This window comes from Neofelis nebulosa, chromosome 3 (assembly GCF_028018385.1).
Source record: "Neofelis nebulosa isolate mNeoNeb1 chromosome 3, mNeoNeb1.pri, whole genome shotgun sequence".
Taxonomy (NCBI): Eukaryota; Metazoa; Chordata; class Mammalia; order Carnivora; family Felidae; genus Neofelis; species Neofelis nebulosa.
In genome coordinates, this window is record NC_080784.1 from 40,348,313 (window position 1) to 40,359,937 (window position 11,625).

Below are 11,625 nucleotides of genomic sequence, written 5' to 3' on the forward strand. Positions count from 1 at the left end.
AGAGGGTTCCTGTTTCTCCACATCTTTGCCAGCATCTAGTCTCCTGATTTGTTCATTTTAGCCACCCTGACTGGCGGGAGGTGATATCTCAGTGTGGTTTGATTTGAATTTCCCTGATGAGGAGTGACGTTGAGCATCTGTTCATGTGCCAGTTAGACATCTGAATGTCTTCTTTAGAGAAGTGTCTATTCATGTCTTCTGCCCATTTCTTCACTGTATTATTTGTTTTTCGGGTGTGGAGTTTGGTGAGTTCTTTATAGATTTTAGATACTAGCCTTTTGTCCAAGATGTCACTTGCAAATATCTTTTCCCATTCTGTCGGTTGCCTTAGGGTTTTGTTGATTTTTTTCCTTTGCAGTGCAGAAGATTTTTATCTTGATATGGTCCCAGTAGTTCATTTGTGCTTGCCTTTGGAGATGTGTCGAGTAAGAAATTGCTGTGGCTGAGGTCAGAGAGATTTTTTCCTGCTTTCTCCTCTAGGGTTTTCAGGGTTTCCTATCTCACATTCAGGTCCTTCATCCATTTTGAGTTTATTTTTGTGAATGGTGTAGGAAAGTGGTCTAGTTTCATTCTTCTGCATGTTGCTGTCCAATTCTCCCATCACCATTTGTTAAAGAGATTGTCTTTTTTGCATTGGATACTTTTTCCTGCTTTGTCAAAGATTAATTGGCCATACTTTTGTGGGTCCACTTCTGGAGTCTCTATTCTAGTCCATTGGTCTATGTGTCTGTTTTTGTGCCAATACCATGCTGTCTTGATGATTACAGCTTTGTAGTAGAGGCTAAAGTCTGGGATTGTGATGCCTCCTGCTTTGGTCTTCTTCTTCAAAATTACTTTGGCTATTCGGGGCCTTTTGTGGTTCCATATGAATTTTAGGATTGCTTGTTCTAGCTTCGAGAAGAATGCTGGTGCAATTTTGATTGGGATTGCATTGAATGTGTAGATAGCTTTGGGTAGTATTGACATTTTAACAATATTTATTCTTCCAATCCATGAGCACGGAATGTTTTTCCATTTCTTTGTATCTTCTTCAATTTCCTTCATAAGTTTTCTATACTTTTCAGCATACAGATCTTTTATATCTCTGGTTAGGTTTATTCTTAGGTATTTTATGATTCTTGGTACAATTGTGAATGGGATCAGTTTCTTTATTTGTCTTTCTGTTGCTTCATTATTAGTGTATAAGAATGCAACTGATTTCTGAAAAATTGATTTTGTATCATGCGACTTTGCTGAATTCATGTATCAGTTCCAGTAGACTTTTGGTGGAGTCTATTGGGTTTTCCATGTATAATGTCATGTCATCTGCAAAAAGTGAAAGCTTGACTTCATCTTTGCCAATTCTGATGCCTTTTATTTCCTTTGGTTGTCTGATTGCTGATATTAGAACTTCCAACACTCTGTTAAACAACAGTGGTAAGAGTGGACATCCCTGTCATGTTCCTGATCTCAGGGGAAAGTCTCAGTTTTTCCCCATTGAGGACGATATTAGCTGTGGGTTTTTCATAAATGGCTTTTATAATGTTTAAATGTGTTCCTTCTATCCAGACTTTCTCAAGGGTTTTTATTAAGAAAGGATGCTGAATTTTGTCAAATGCTTTTTCTGCCTCCATTGACAGGATGATATGGTTCTTTTCTTTTATTAATGTGATGTATCACATTGATTGGCTTGTGAATATTGATCCAGGCCTGAAGCCCAGGAATGAATCCCACTTGATCATGGTGAATAATTCTTTTTATATGCTGTTGAATTCGATTTGCTAGTATCTTATTGAGAATTTTGCATCCATATTCATCAGGGATATTGGCCTGTAGTTGTCTTTTTTTTGCTGGGTCTCTGTCTGGTTTGGGAATCATAGTAATTCTGGCTTCATAGAATGAGTCTGGAAGTTTTCCTTCCCTTTCTATTTTTTGGAACAGCTTGAGAAGGATAGGTATGATCTCTGCTTTAAATGTCTGGTAGAATTCCCCAGGGAAGCCATCTGGTTCTGGACTCTTATTTGTTGGGAGATTTTTGATAACTGATTCAATTTCTTCACTGGTTATGAGTCTGTTCAAATTTCTATTTCTTCTCGTTTGAGTTTTGGAAGTGTGTGGGAGTTCAGGAATTTGTCCATTTCTTCCAGGTTGTCCAGTTTCTTGGCATATAATTTTTCATTATATTCCCTGATAATTGGTTGTATTTCTGAGGGATTGGTTGTAATAGTTCCGTTTTCACTCATGATTTTATCTATTTGGGTCCTCTCTCTTTTCTTTTTGGGAAGCCTGGCTAGAGGTTTATCAATTTTGTTTATTTTTTCAAAAAACCAACTCTTGGTTTCAATGATCTGCTCTACAGTTTTTTTTTGTATTCTATATTGTTTATTTATGCTCTGATCTTTATTATTTCTCTTCTTTTGCTGGGTTTGGGGTGTCTTTGCTGTTCTGCTTCTATTTCCTTTAGGTGTGCTGTTAGATTTTGTATTTGGGATTTTTCTTGTTTCTTGAGATAGGCCTGGATTTCAGTGTATTTTCCTCTCAGGACTGCCTATGCTGCATCCCAAAGCATTTGGATTGTTGTATTTTCATTTTCATTTGTTTCCATATATTTTTTAATTTCTTCTTTAATTGCCTGTTTGACCCATTCAGTCTTTAGTAGGATGTTCTTTAACCTCCATGCGTTTGGAGGTTTTCCAGACTTTTTCCTGTGGTTGATTTCAAGTTTCATAGCATTGTGATCTGAAAGTGTGCATGGTATGATCTCAGTTCTTGTATACTTATTGAGGGCTGTTTTGTGACCCAGTATGTGATCTATCTTGGAGAATGTTCCATGTGCACTCGAGAAGAAAGTATATTCTGTTCTTTTTGGATGCAGAGTTCTAAATATATCTGTCAAGTCCATCTGATCCAATATATCATATCATTGTTTCTTTACTGATTGTCTGTCTAGATGATCTATCCATTGTTGTAAGTAGAGTATTAATTCCCCTGTAATTACCACATTTTATCCATAAGGTTGCTTATGTTTGTGATTGTTTTATATATTTGGGTCCATCCGAATTTTGTGCATAGACATTTATAATTGTTAGGTCTTCCTGATGGATAGACTCTGTAATTTTATATAATGCACCTTCTTCATCTCTTGTTATAGCCTTCAATTTAATCTAGTCTGTCTGATGTAAGTATGGCTACTTTAGCTTTCTTTTGACTTCCAGTAGCATGATAGATAGTTCTCCATCTCCTCACTTTCAATCTGAAGGTGTCCTCAGGTCTAAAATGAGTCTCTTGTAGGCAGCAAATAGATGGGTCTTGTTTTTTTATCCATTCTGATACTCTATGTCTTTTGGTTGGAGCATTTAGTCCATTTACATTCAGTGGTATTATTGAAAGATATGGGTTTAGAGTCATTGTGTTATTTGTAGGTTTCATGCTTGTAGTGATGTCTCTGGTACTTTGTGGTCCTTACAACATTTCACTCACAGAAACCCCCTTAGGATCTCTTGTAGGGCTGATTTAGTGGTGATGAATTCCTTCAGTTTTTGTTTGTTTGGGTAAACCTTTATCTCTCCTTCTATTCTGAATGACAGACTTGCTGGATAAAGGATTCTTGGCTGCATATTTTTCCTGTTCATCACATTGAAGATTTCCTGCCATTCCTTTCTGGCCTGCCAAGTTTCAGTACATAGGTCTGCCACTACTCTTATGTGTCTACCTTTGTAAGTTAGAGCCTGTTTATCCCTAGCTGCTTTCAGAATTTTCTCTTTATCCTTGTATTTTGCCAGTTCACTATGATATGTCATGCAAAAGATCCATTCAAGTTATGTCCAAAGGGAGTTCTCTATGCCTCTTGGATTTCAATTCCTTTATCCTTCCCCAGATCAGGGAAGTTCTCAACTATGATTTGTTCAAGTACACCTTCAGCCCCTTTCTCTCTCTTCTTCTTCTTCTGGAATACCTACGATATGGATATTTTTCTGTTTGATTACATCACTTAGTTCTGTAATTCTCCCCTCATACTCCTGGATTTTTTTTTATCTTTTTCTCAGCTTCCTCTTTTTCCATAATTTAATCTTTGAATTTACCTATTCTGTCCTCTGCCTCTTCATTCCGTGCTATGGCCACCTCCATTTTATTTTGCACCTCGTTTATAGCATTTTTTAGTTCCTCATGACTATTTCTTAGTCCCTTGATCTCTGTAGCAATAGGTTCTTTACTTTCCTCTATGCTTTTTTCAAGCCCAGTGATTAATTTTATGACTATTATTCTAAATTCTTGTTCTGTTATATTGCTTAAATCAGTTTTGATCAATTTGTTAGTTGTCATTACTTCGTGTAATTTCTTTTGAGGAGAATTTTTCCATTTCATTATTTTGGGTAGTCCCTGAAGTAGCTCCAAACTGCAGGGCACTTCCCTTGTGCTGTCTGGAGAAACTTGTGCTGGTGGGTGGGGCTGCAGTCAGACCCGATGTCTGCCTTCAGCCCACTGCTTGGGCCACCGTCAGACTGGTGTGTACCTTATCTTCCCCTCTCCCAGGGGCAGGACTCACTGTGGAGTGGTGTGGTCCCTGTCTGGGCTGCTTGCACATTTCCAGGCTTGTGGTGCTGCTTCCATGGGATCTGGCCAAGGGTGTATTAGATCAGGTGGATCCACAAGGTGCACAGGGGCAGGATGGGCAGGCTTAGCTAGCCCAGTCTTCAGTGGCCCCCTGAGGGAGGGACTCTGCAGCACCAGGAGGCAGGCAGGCCCATGGGAGGGATGGATCCACATAAGCACAGTTTTGGGCATTTGGGAGGTGCAGTCAAGTTCGGTGGCAGGAACTGGTTCCCTTTGGAATTTCGGCTGGGGGATGGGAAAGGGAAATGGTACTTGCCAGCGCCTTTGTTCCCCTGCCAAGCTCTGTCTTTTTGTGACTCAACCACTCTCCCTTCCTGGCGTCCTCTCACCCTCCTCATTCTCTGAGATCAGAGCCATTGACTTTTAACATTCCAGATGTTAAGTCCCCCTGGCTGTCAGAACTCGTGCAGTCTGGCCCCTCCACTTTTTGCAAGCCAGACTTCGGGGGCTCTGCCTTGCCCAGCAGGCTGCCCCTCTACCGCCCTGGCTCCCTCTTGCCAGTCCGAGTAGCACACACCGCCTCTCTGCCCTTCCTACCCTCTTCCGTGGGCCTCTTGTCTATGCTTGGCTCTGGAGAGTCTGTTCTGTTAGTCTTCCAGTGGTTTTCTGGATTATTTAGGGTGATGTGGGTGGAATCTAAGTGATCAGCAGGAGGAGGTGAGCCCAGCATCCTCCTATGCCACTGTCTTCCAGCATCCCTCTAAGACCAATTTTTAAAAGTAGCTTTGGGAATAAGTATCAATTATTTAAATGCATGGTATTAGGTGAAAGAAAGGCTAATTGGGGTTTTCCTTATGAGTAAGGATTAGAGACACATGATTGCAAAAGATATGTAATATAAGGATATAAGGCTATTAAACTCATATTTCTATGCTGATAATCAGAACTCCTGATCTATACCTCAATGTATGATCTTTCAATGAACATTTATTGAGCATACTACTCTGGAGAAGTGCTGAGCTAATAGCAATAATGATTCTCACTTTTTGAGCAGTTATTGCATGCCAGGCACTGCTCTGAACATTTTTCATGTATTTATTTAACCCTCAAAAGAATCCCACAAAATCATATTCTTATCTGCATTTTACAGATGAAAAAATAGACACAGATTGACCACGTAACTTGCCTAAAGTCCCAAGGTAAGTGGTAGTGCGTGTATTCAAATTGAGACAGACCCAGCTCAGTGAATGGGACAGTCAGTCTCTGCAGAGCTCAGGGGCTATGAGACAAACTCAGATAATGGGGCTGATGTTTCCAGTTGTGTGTGTGTGTGTGTGTGTGTGTGTGTGTGTGTGTGTGTTGGGTGGTAATTTACTGTATTTAACCTTTCTTTGTCAGCCTTGAGGGGATTAAAAATGTTTAAGCACGAATGCCAAAGGGAAAAGAAAGCATTAGCATTTAGATTCTAATGAATCTAATTTTTGAATTGGATTTTTCACTTACAAAATAGGCTTGAAAGGCAGGCACTATTCAGATAGGATATGAAGGGAAGAAAGCTATATTAAGTTCCAGGCCAGCTGTCAAGACCAGAGTTTCATGTAAGGGCAACAGGGGACAGACAATCTGCAAGAAATGGAAGAAAGCCTCCATTCTACACCCAGGTAAAGTGGGAATATGATGGTCAAAAGAGGCAGTTGCTGGGCACCTGTGTGGTTCAGTTGGTTAAACATCTGACTTTGGTTCGGGTCATGATCTCACTGTTCGTGGATTTGAGCCCTGCATCAGGCCCTGTGTTAACATCTCAGAGCACTTTGGATTCTGTGTCTCCCTCTCTCTCTGCCCCTCTCCTGCTTGCACTCTGTCTTTTCCTCTCTCTCTCTCAATAATAATAATAAACATTTAAAAAAAGAGGCAGTTGTATGTTTGAGAGAATTTGGAAATTCTGGGGGCTAGTTGCCCCTGAATGAATCATAGAGCAGAGCAGCATGTTCAGGCAGAGAAAGGGTCTAGTTTGCACTCCTGAGCTCCTCACACATCTCATGTGGTGGGGATACTAAGTTGAGAGGCAGCTAACAGCAAGAGAGCTAGGGGTAGACTACCTGGAACAGGGTGAAACACACAATAGGGACTTGGAGGAGGCCACAGCTGGTGGAGCTAAGTCAGCAAAAGAGGCTAGTAGGTCTTTCGGAGCTGAGAAATAGATGAGTGTGAGTTTATTAGCAGCAGGCCTCAGTAGAAGGCCAGCACAGCCTCTCAGCTGGGATAAGACAGGACCAGAAAGCACTGCGTGTACTGGAGAGCCTTGTACACTCCCCCGTCAGAGGCAGGACATCCTCCCTCCCTCCAGAAACTCAGAGGCCAACCCAGAGGAGTCAGATGAGGTTTGGAGAGCCGCAAAAAAGAGTCTAAGCAATTATTTCAAAGATAGCATTATCAATGGGCTATTTAAATTACTGGATCAAACTCAGTTTACAAAGCTGGAGTAAATTTGGTTGTTTTATCTCCCAGAGCAAGAGGAGTAGAGGTGGCAGTTCTCAGTCATGAGGAAGTTCAGAAAATCTATAAACAAATTAAAGAAACTACACTTTATCTGCACAACTGAGTTTTGGTAGTCCTCTTTTTTTCTTTTTCAATCCTGCTTTGCATATAAACAGTTAACTACAATAAAGTATGGGAAGTTTTATAGGAGAATGATAAAACAGCATTTGGTATGTGTCAGACACTGTCCTAAGAACCCTACTAACTACCTTAAGGCTTACAACATTCCTATGAGTAGTTGCTATTTTTATTACCATTTTGCAGATGAAGACACTGAGACACAGAGAAGTAACTGTCTCAAGATCACACAGTCTATAAGTGGCAGGGCTGGGATTGCACCCAGATGTTCTGGCTCAGGAGTCTATGCTGTTAACCTCCATGTTACATTTTTCATACACAAAGTGTGAAGCAAATACAAAGATGATGTGATGCCCTCTGCCCATTTGCAGCCCAGGCTTCTCAGAGGAAGTGTTGGGACTTGGCCTTATGGGGAAGAAGGGAAGCAAAGAGGGTGAAAAACAGGGAAGGCAAAGGCATCAGATCTTAAAGCAACATTCATTCAGGAAAGAACAATTCATTAGACTCCTTAACATTCAAAAGGGTAACCTTCTAGAACATTCTGTTTGTGAATATTGTTACTGCCTTTGTAGAACAGTATGCTTTGTACCCAAGATGTTTTTTCTTCTAACCAAGATCAAAAAGTTTCTAAGACCTTTGCACTTTGACTTGACTTCTACCACCATGCTACTTTCTTTCTTTCTTGATCACTTTGCATAAAGAAACAGTTTTTATTACTGTATGAGAATGGGCTTTAACCATGAAACAGTAAAGCACAGTTAACTGGGAATGCTTAGCAGTCAGTTAGGCTCACTCACTAGCTAACTGATCATCAACCTTACACGACTATGATTAAAATTCAAGCCTCAGCAGAGTAGGTCACAAATTGTCAACACCAGGAAGGTTAAATCTGAGAATGCCATAAGTCTACTGTGTCCTGCAGGCTGGACCATACAGTGTGGAGGAGAGTGGCCTGAAGGGAGCCAGAACTCAGCAGTGGCTAGATCCTGTCAGCTCTCATGTTCCCAGTTCACTACAAGCTGGGAGCCTGAGGGAAAAAGGGAATCAGAGAAGAGGTCTCGGAACATGGACATTCTTTCAACTTATGAAGTGTTCTGGATAATTTTTCAGGCTTACAGTATTTTCCTACATGTGTATTGGCCATTTGTATTTCTTATTTTGTAAATTTTTAGTGTATGTATTTTGTCTTTTTTAAAAATTGACTGTTCATCTTTTTAAACACTTGGCTTTTTTATATACTTAGAATATTAACCAATATATGTTGTAAATTTTTGCTCAGTTGTATTTACCTCTTAAATTTTTAGAAAATGTTTTTTTATATAAATTTTTAAAATTTTGTGTGGTTAAATCTATACATTTTACTGTATGGTTCCTTCACTTTTTATACTACTAAAAAATTCTTTCTTACTCTCATTCAGAAAAATAGCCCTATATTTTCTTACATTGGCTTTTTGCTTTCATTACATCCTAGGGCTTAAGAGCCCAGATTCTGAGTCCAAAGAAGGTGAGGCTAACTAACTCCTTACTCTGCCCTCTCTGGCTGTGAGAATTTTCCATCCTTCTGTTTCCCCACTTACTGTGAGTCAGGCACTCAAAACTCCAATGAGAGAAGTACTGTCCCAATCACACTGATGGGAAAACTCATATTTAGAGAGGTGAGATTACAGGTACAGAGACATCCAGTAAACGGGAACTGAAACTGGGTACCAGTTCCCTGTGCTGTTACTAATTACACTTACATTATACCAATTCACACAAAAAATTATCATTTTATTCCTTTACAACATTTAGAATATGGTTCCCTAGCATTTTATATGAGATGTTTGCATCTATCACCAAAAGAAACAATGTTGTGCAGTTTTACTCACAGACCCGTTTCCTAACCTTGGAGTTTAAATGACCTCTTGGCTCTGATGGTATTCAGAACCTATGGTGTCTTCTGAGGACTTAGTTACCACATGTGGCCTGTTTCAAACACATTACTAAATGTTTGGGTTTGGCAGACAATCTCTCTCTACTGAGACCTGCAAAGGAAAGGGGATCAAAGAAAGAATACAATAGATCTTCTGCATAATTAGTAGCTCTTAGTATGTTTTTCTCTCTGTCAGGAATGAAATAAATAAGCTGTAAGTAGGTGATAGGAAGATTCCACTCCCCCAGTGTTGCTTGAAACAAGAACTGTCTGTAGATGGTGTGGGTTCAGTTCTGAGTATTTTTTCAAGTTTTCATTTAATTTGATTAGAAACAGCTGGAGAATCAGAATGACTGTGTAACTTCTCCAATGATACAGAGGGAAAGAATGTTCGCAGTGACATAACCACAAGTTACCATCCTGGCTTGATCCACACAGGAAAACAATTTGCATTGCTTAAATTACAAACCCCAAACTTCTTGTCCTTCCAGTATTCATCTTTTATCTGTTCAGATTAATAGTGCCCCCAGGCTGCTGTCACATGTGCTACTTCGTACATTTTGTCTTTATAAATGGATTTCTTAAAGTATTCATATCAACATAAGATTCTTAACAATCAATAGTATTACTTTCATTATTCAATCATGGGCAGAGGGGAGAGAATTTTCTCTACACAGATCAAGGACTCAGATGTTGACCCAACCCTGAAGAAATGTGCTTCTGGGAGAGCAGATTCTGGTTCTGCTGCTAGCTATTCAGCCTCATGGCAGTAACGGGCCTGTGACCTCCCCCAGCCCAAGCCCCTTTCTGGAGGTATTCTTCCCAGGCAGTGGCCCAAACTCTGTCCTCAGATCCTTGATGGAGTCTAAGACTAGTTTCACAGAGGAGTTGGAGGATTTTTTGCTAGCCTTTTCTATTCTTCATTGTATAATGTAGAAAATTAAATCAAAATTTTAAGTGTCAAGCATCTGACTCTTGATTTCCGGCTCAGGTCATGCTCTCTTGGTTCATGGGATTGAGCCCTGTGTCAGGCTCTGTGCTGGCAGCACAGATTTTAACTGGGATTCTCTCTCTCCCTTTCTCTGCCCTTTCCCCTGCTCGTGTGCTCTCTCTCTCTCTCAAAATAAATAAATAAACGTTTTTAAAAAAGATTTAAAAAATAATTTAAAAAGTTTTTAAGTGTCAACCTTACAGAGCCATTGGCAGAATACATAGTACAACGTCTATATTGTGTTTTAATAAAACAAGTTGCCAAATGATGAAAACTAATAACGTTTAGGGGTTTTTTTTGTTTTTTTTTTTTCAACGTTTTTTATTTATTTTTGGGACAGAGAGAGACATAGCATGAACGGGGGAGGGGCAGAGAGAGAGGGAGACACAGAATCGGAAACAGGCTCCAGGCTCTGAGCCATCAGCCCAGAGCCTGACGCGGGGCTCGAACTCACGGACCGCGAGATCGTGACCTGGCTGAAGTTGGACGCTTAACCGACTGCGCCACCCAGGCGCCCCGACGTTTAGTTTTGAAATGTGAAAATGCAGAAAAGAAAGGCAGTAAAAGAGAAAGAGAAAGTAATCCATAATCTCACTACCTCCAAACAACCACGATTAACATTTTGTTATGTGTTTATCCAGTATACAGTATTTTATACTCTCTTTCTCCTTTCTCTGTCCTCCCCCTCCCTCTCATGCAGAGGTCACCTAGTTTATGTTCTCTCACAAGTAGGACACAGAGGTGAAAAAGGAAATGGGCACTATGGGATCCACACACTTGAAAAGTTGTTAGGGTTGACAACTGACCATGGCCTTGGATCTCCACATACCATGCCTTTGCAGCTCCCACTAGACCTAGAATTTTTATCAGCTTACTTCTGAATTATCTACAGCTATCTCAGTGGAGGGTAGTTGACAGCCATTTGTAAGCAAGAATGGGATTAAGAATAGAAGCATGTGGAAGGACCAATTTTTCCATGGCTCCTTGGCCCTGGCCAGGCCCCTAGGTACAGCATCTAACCCTACCTCCACCTCTCCAGTGGCTCTTATTATGTCGTATCCAGATAGTTTTAAAATTCTTTTTCTACTGGCGTGCCAGAGACAGTTAAGGCTCACCAGACATTCCATTTGCTCATCAACAATTCCAGCCTTTCTTCAGTTAGGCAAGGCTGTGTGATTAATTCTCCCTTCCCTTGCTGACAAGGAGGACTTGTGTTCTATCCAGATGGTACAGTTCCAACATGGAATATTGAGGGATTATGTGTCATAAAACCCTTACTGATCCATGTGGAACCCATTGGAAGAGAAAAATAAGTTGTTTTAAGCCCTTAAAACTTTAGGTTTGTTTATTATTGTAGCACAACCTGGCACATTCTCACTAAAACAACTGGAATCTCTCTCAGTTGACACTATACATTGATTTTTTTATATCCTTAAAATAAGGATTTGATCATAGTATTTCCTTCTTTAAAAATTATTGGGGGTTGGGGCACCTGGGTGGCTCAGTCAGTTAAGCATCTGACTCTTGATTTTGGCTCAGGTCATGATCTCATGGTTGTGAGATCTATTAAGCC

At 40.2% G+C, this 11,625-nt stretch overlaps 1 protein-coding gene across 16 annotated transcripts in view; it reads right to left on the bottom strand.

Moving 5' to 3' along the window:
- Positions 1-11,271, bottom strand: part of PSD3 (pleckstrin and Sec7 domain containing 3) — a 747,126-nt gene extending 735,855 nt beyond the window's left edge. For 5 of the 16 annotated variants that reach the window (XM_058720436.1, XM_058720439.1, XM_058720442.1 and 2 more), the window contains exon 1: positions 11,168-11,271. The gene's annotated coding sequence lies outside the window, so the exon portion shown is untranslated. Of the gene's footprint in view, positions 1-9,033; positions 9,174-10,829; positions 10,880-11,167 lie in introns of those variants that run through there. The other 11 variants (XR_009259079.1, XR_009259078.1, XM_058720432.1 and 8 more) reach the window with 5 other exon arrangements.
- Positions 11,272-11,625: the final 354 nt, after the last annotated feature.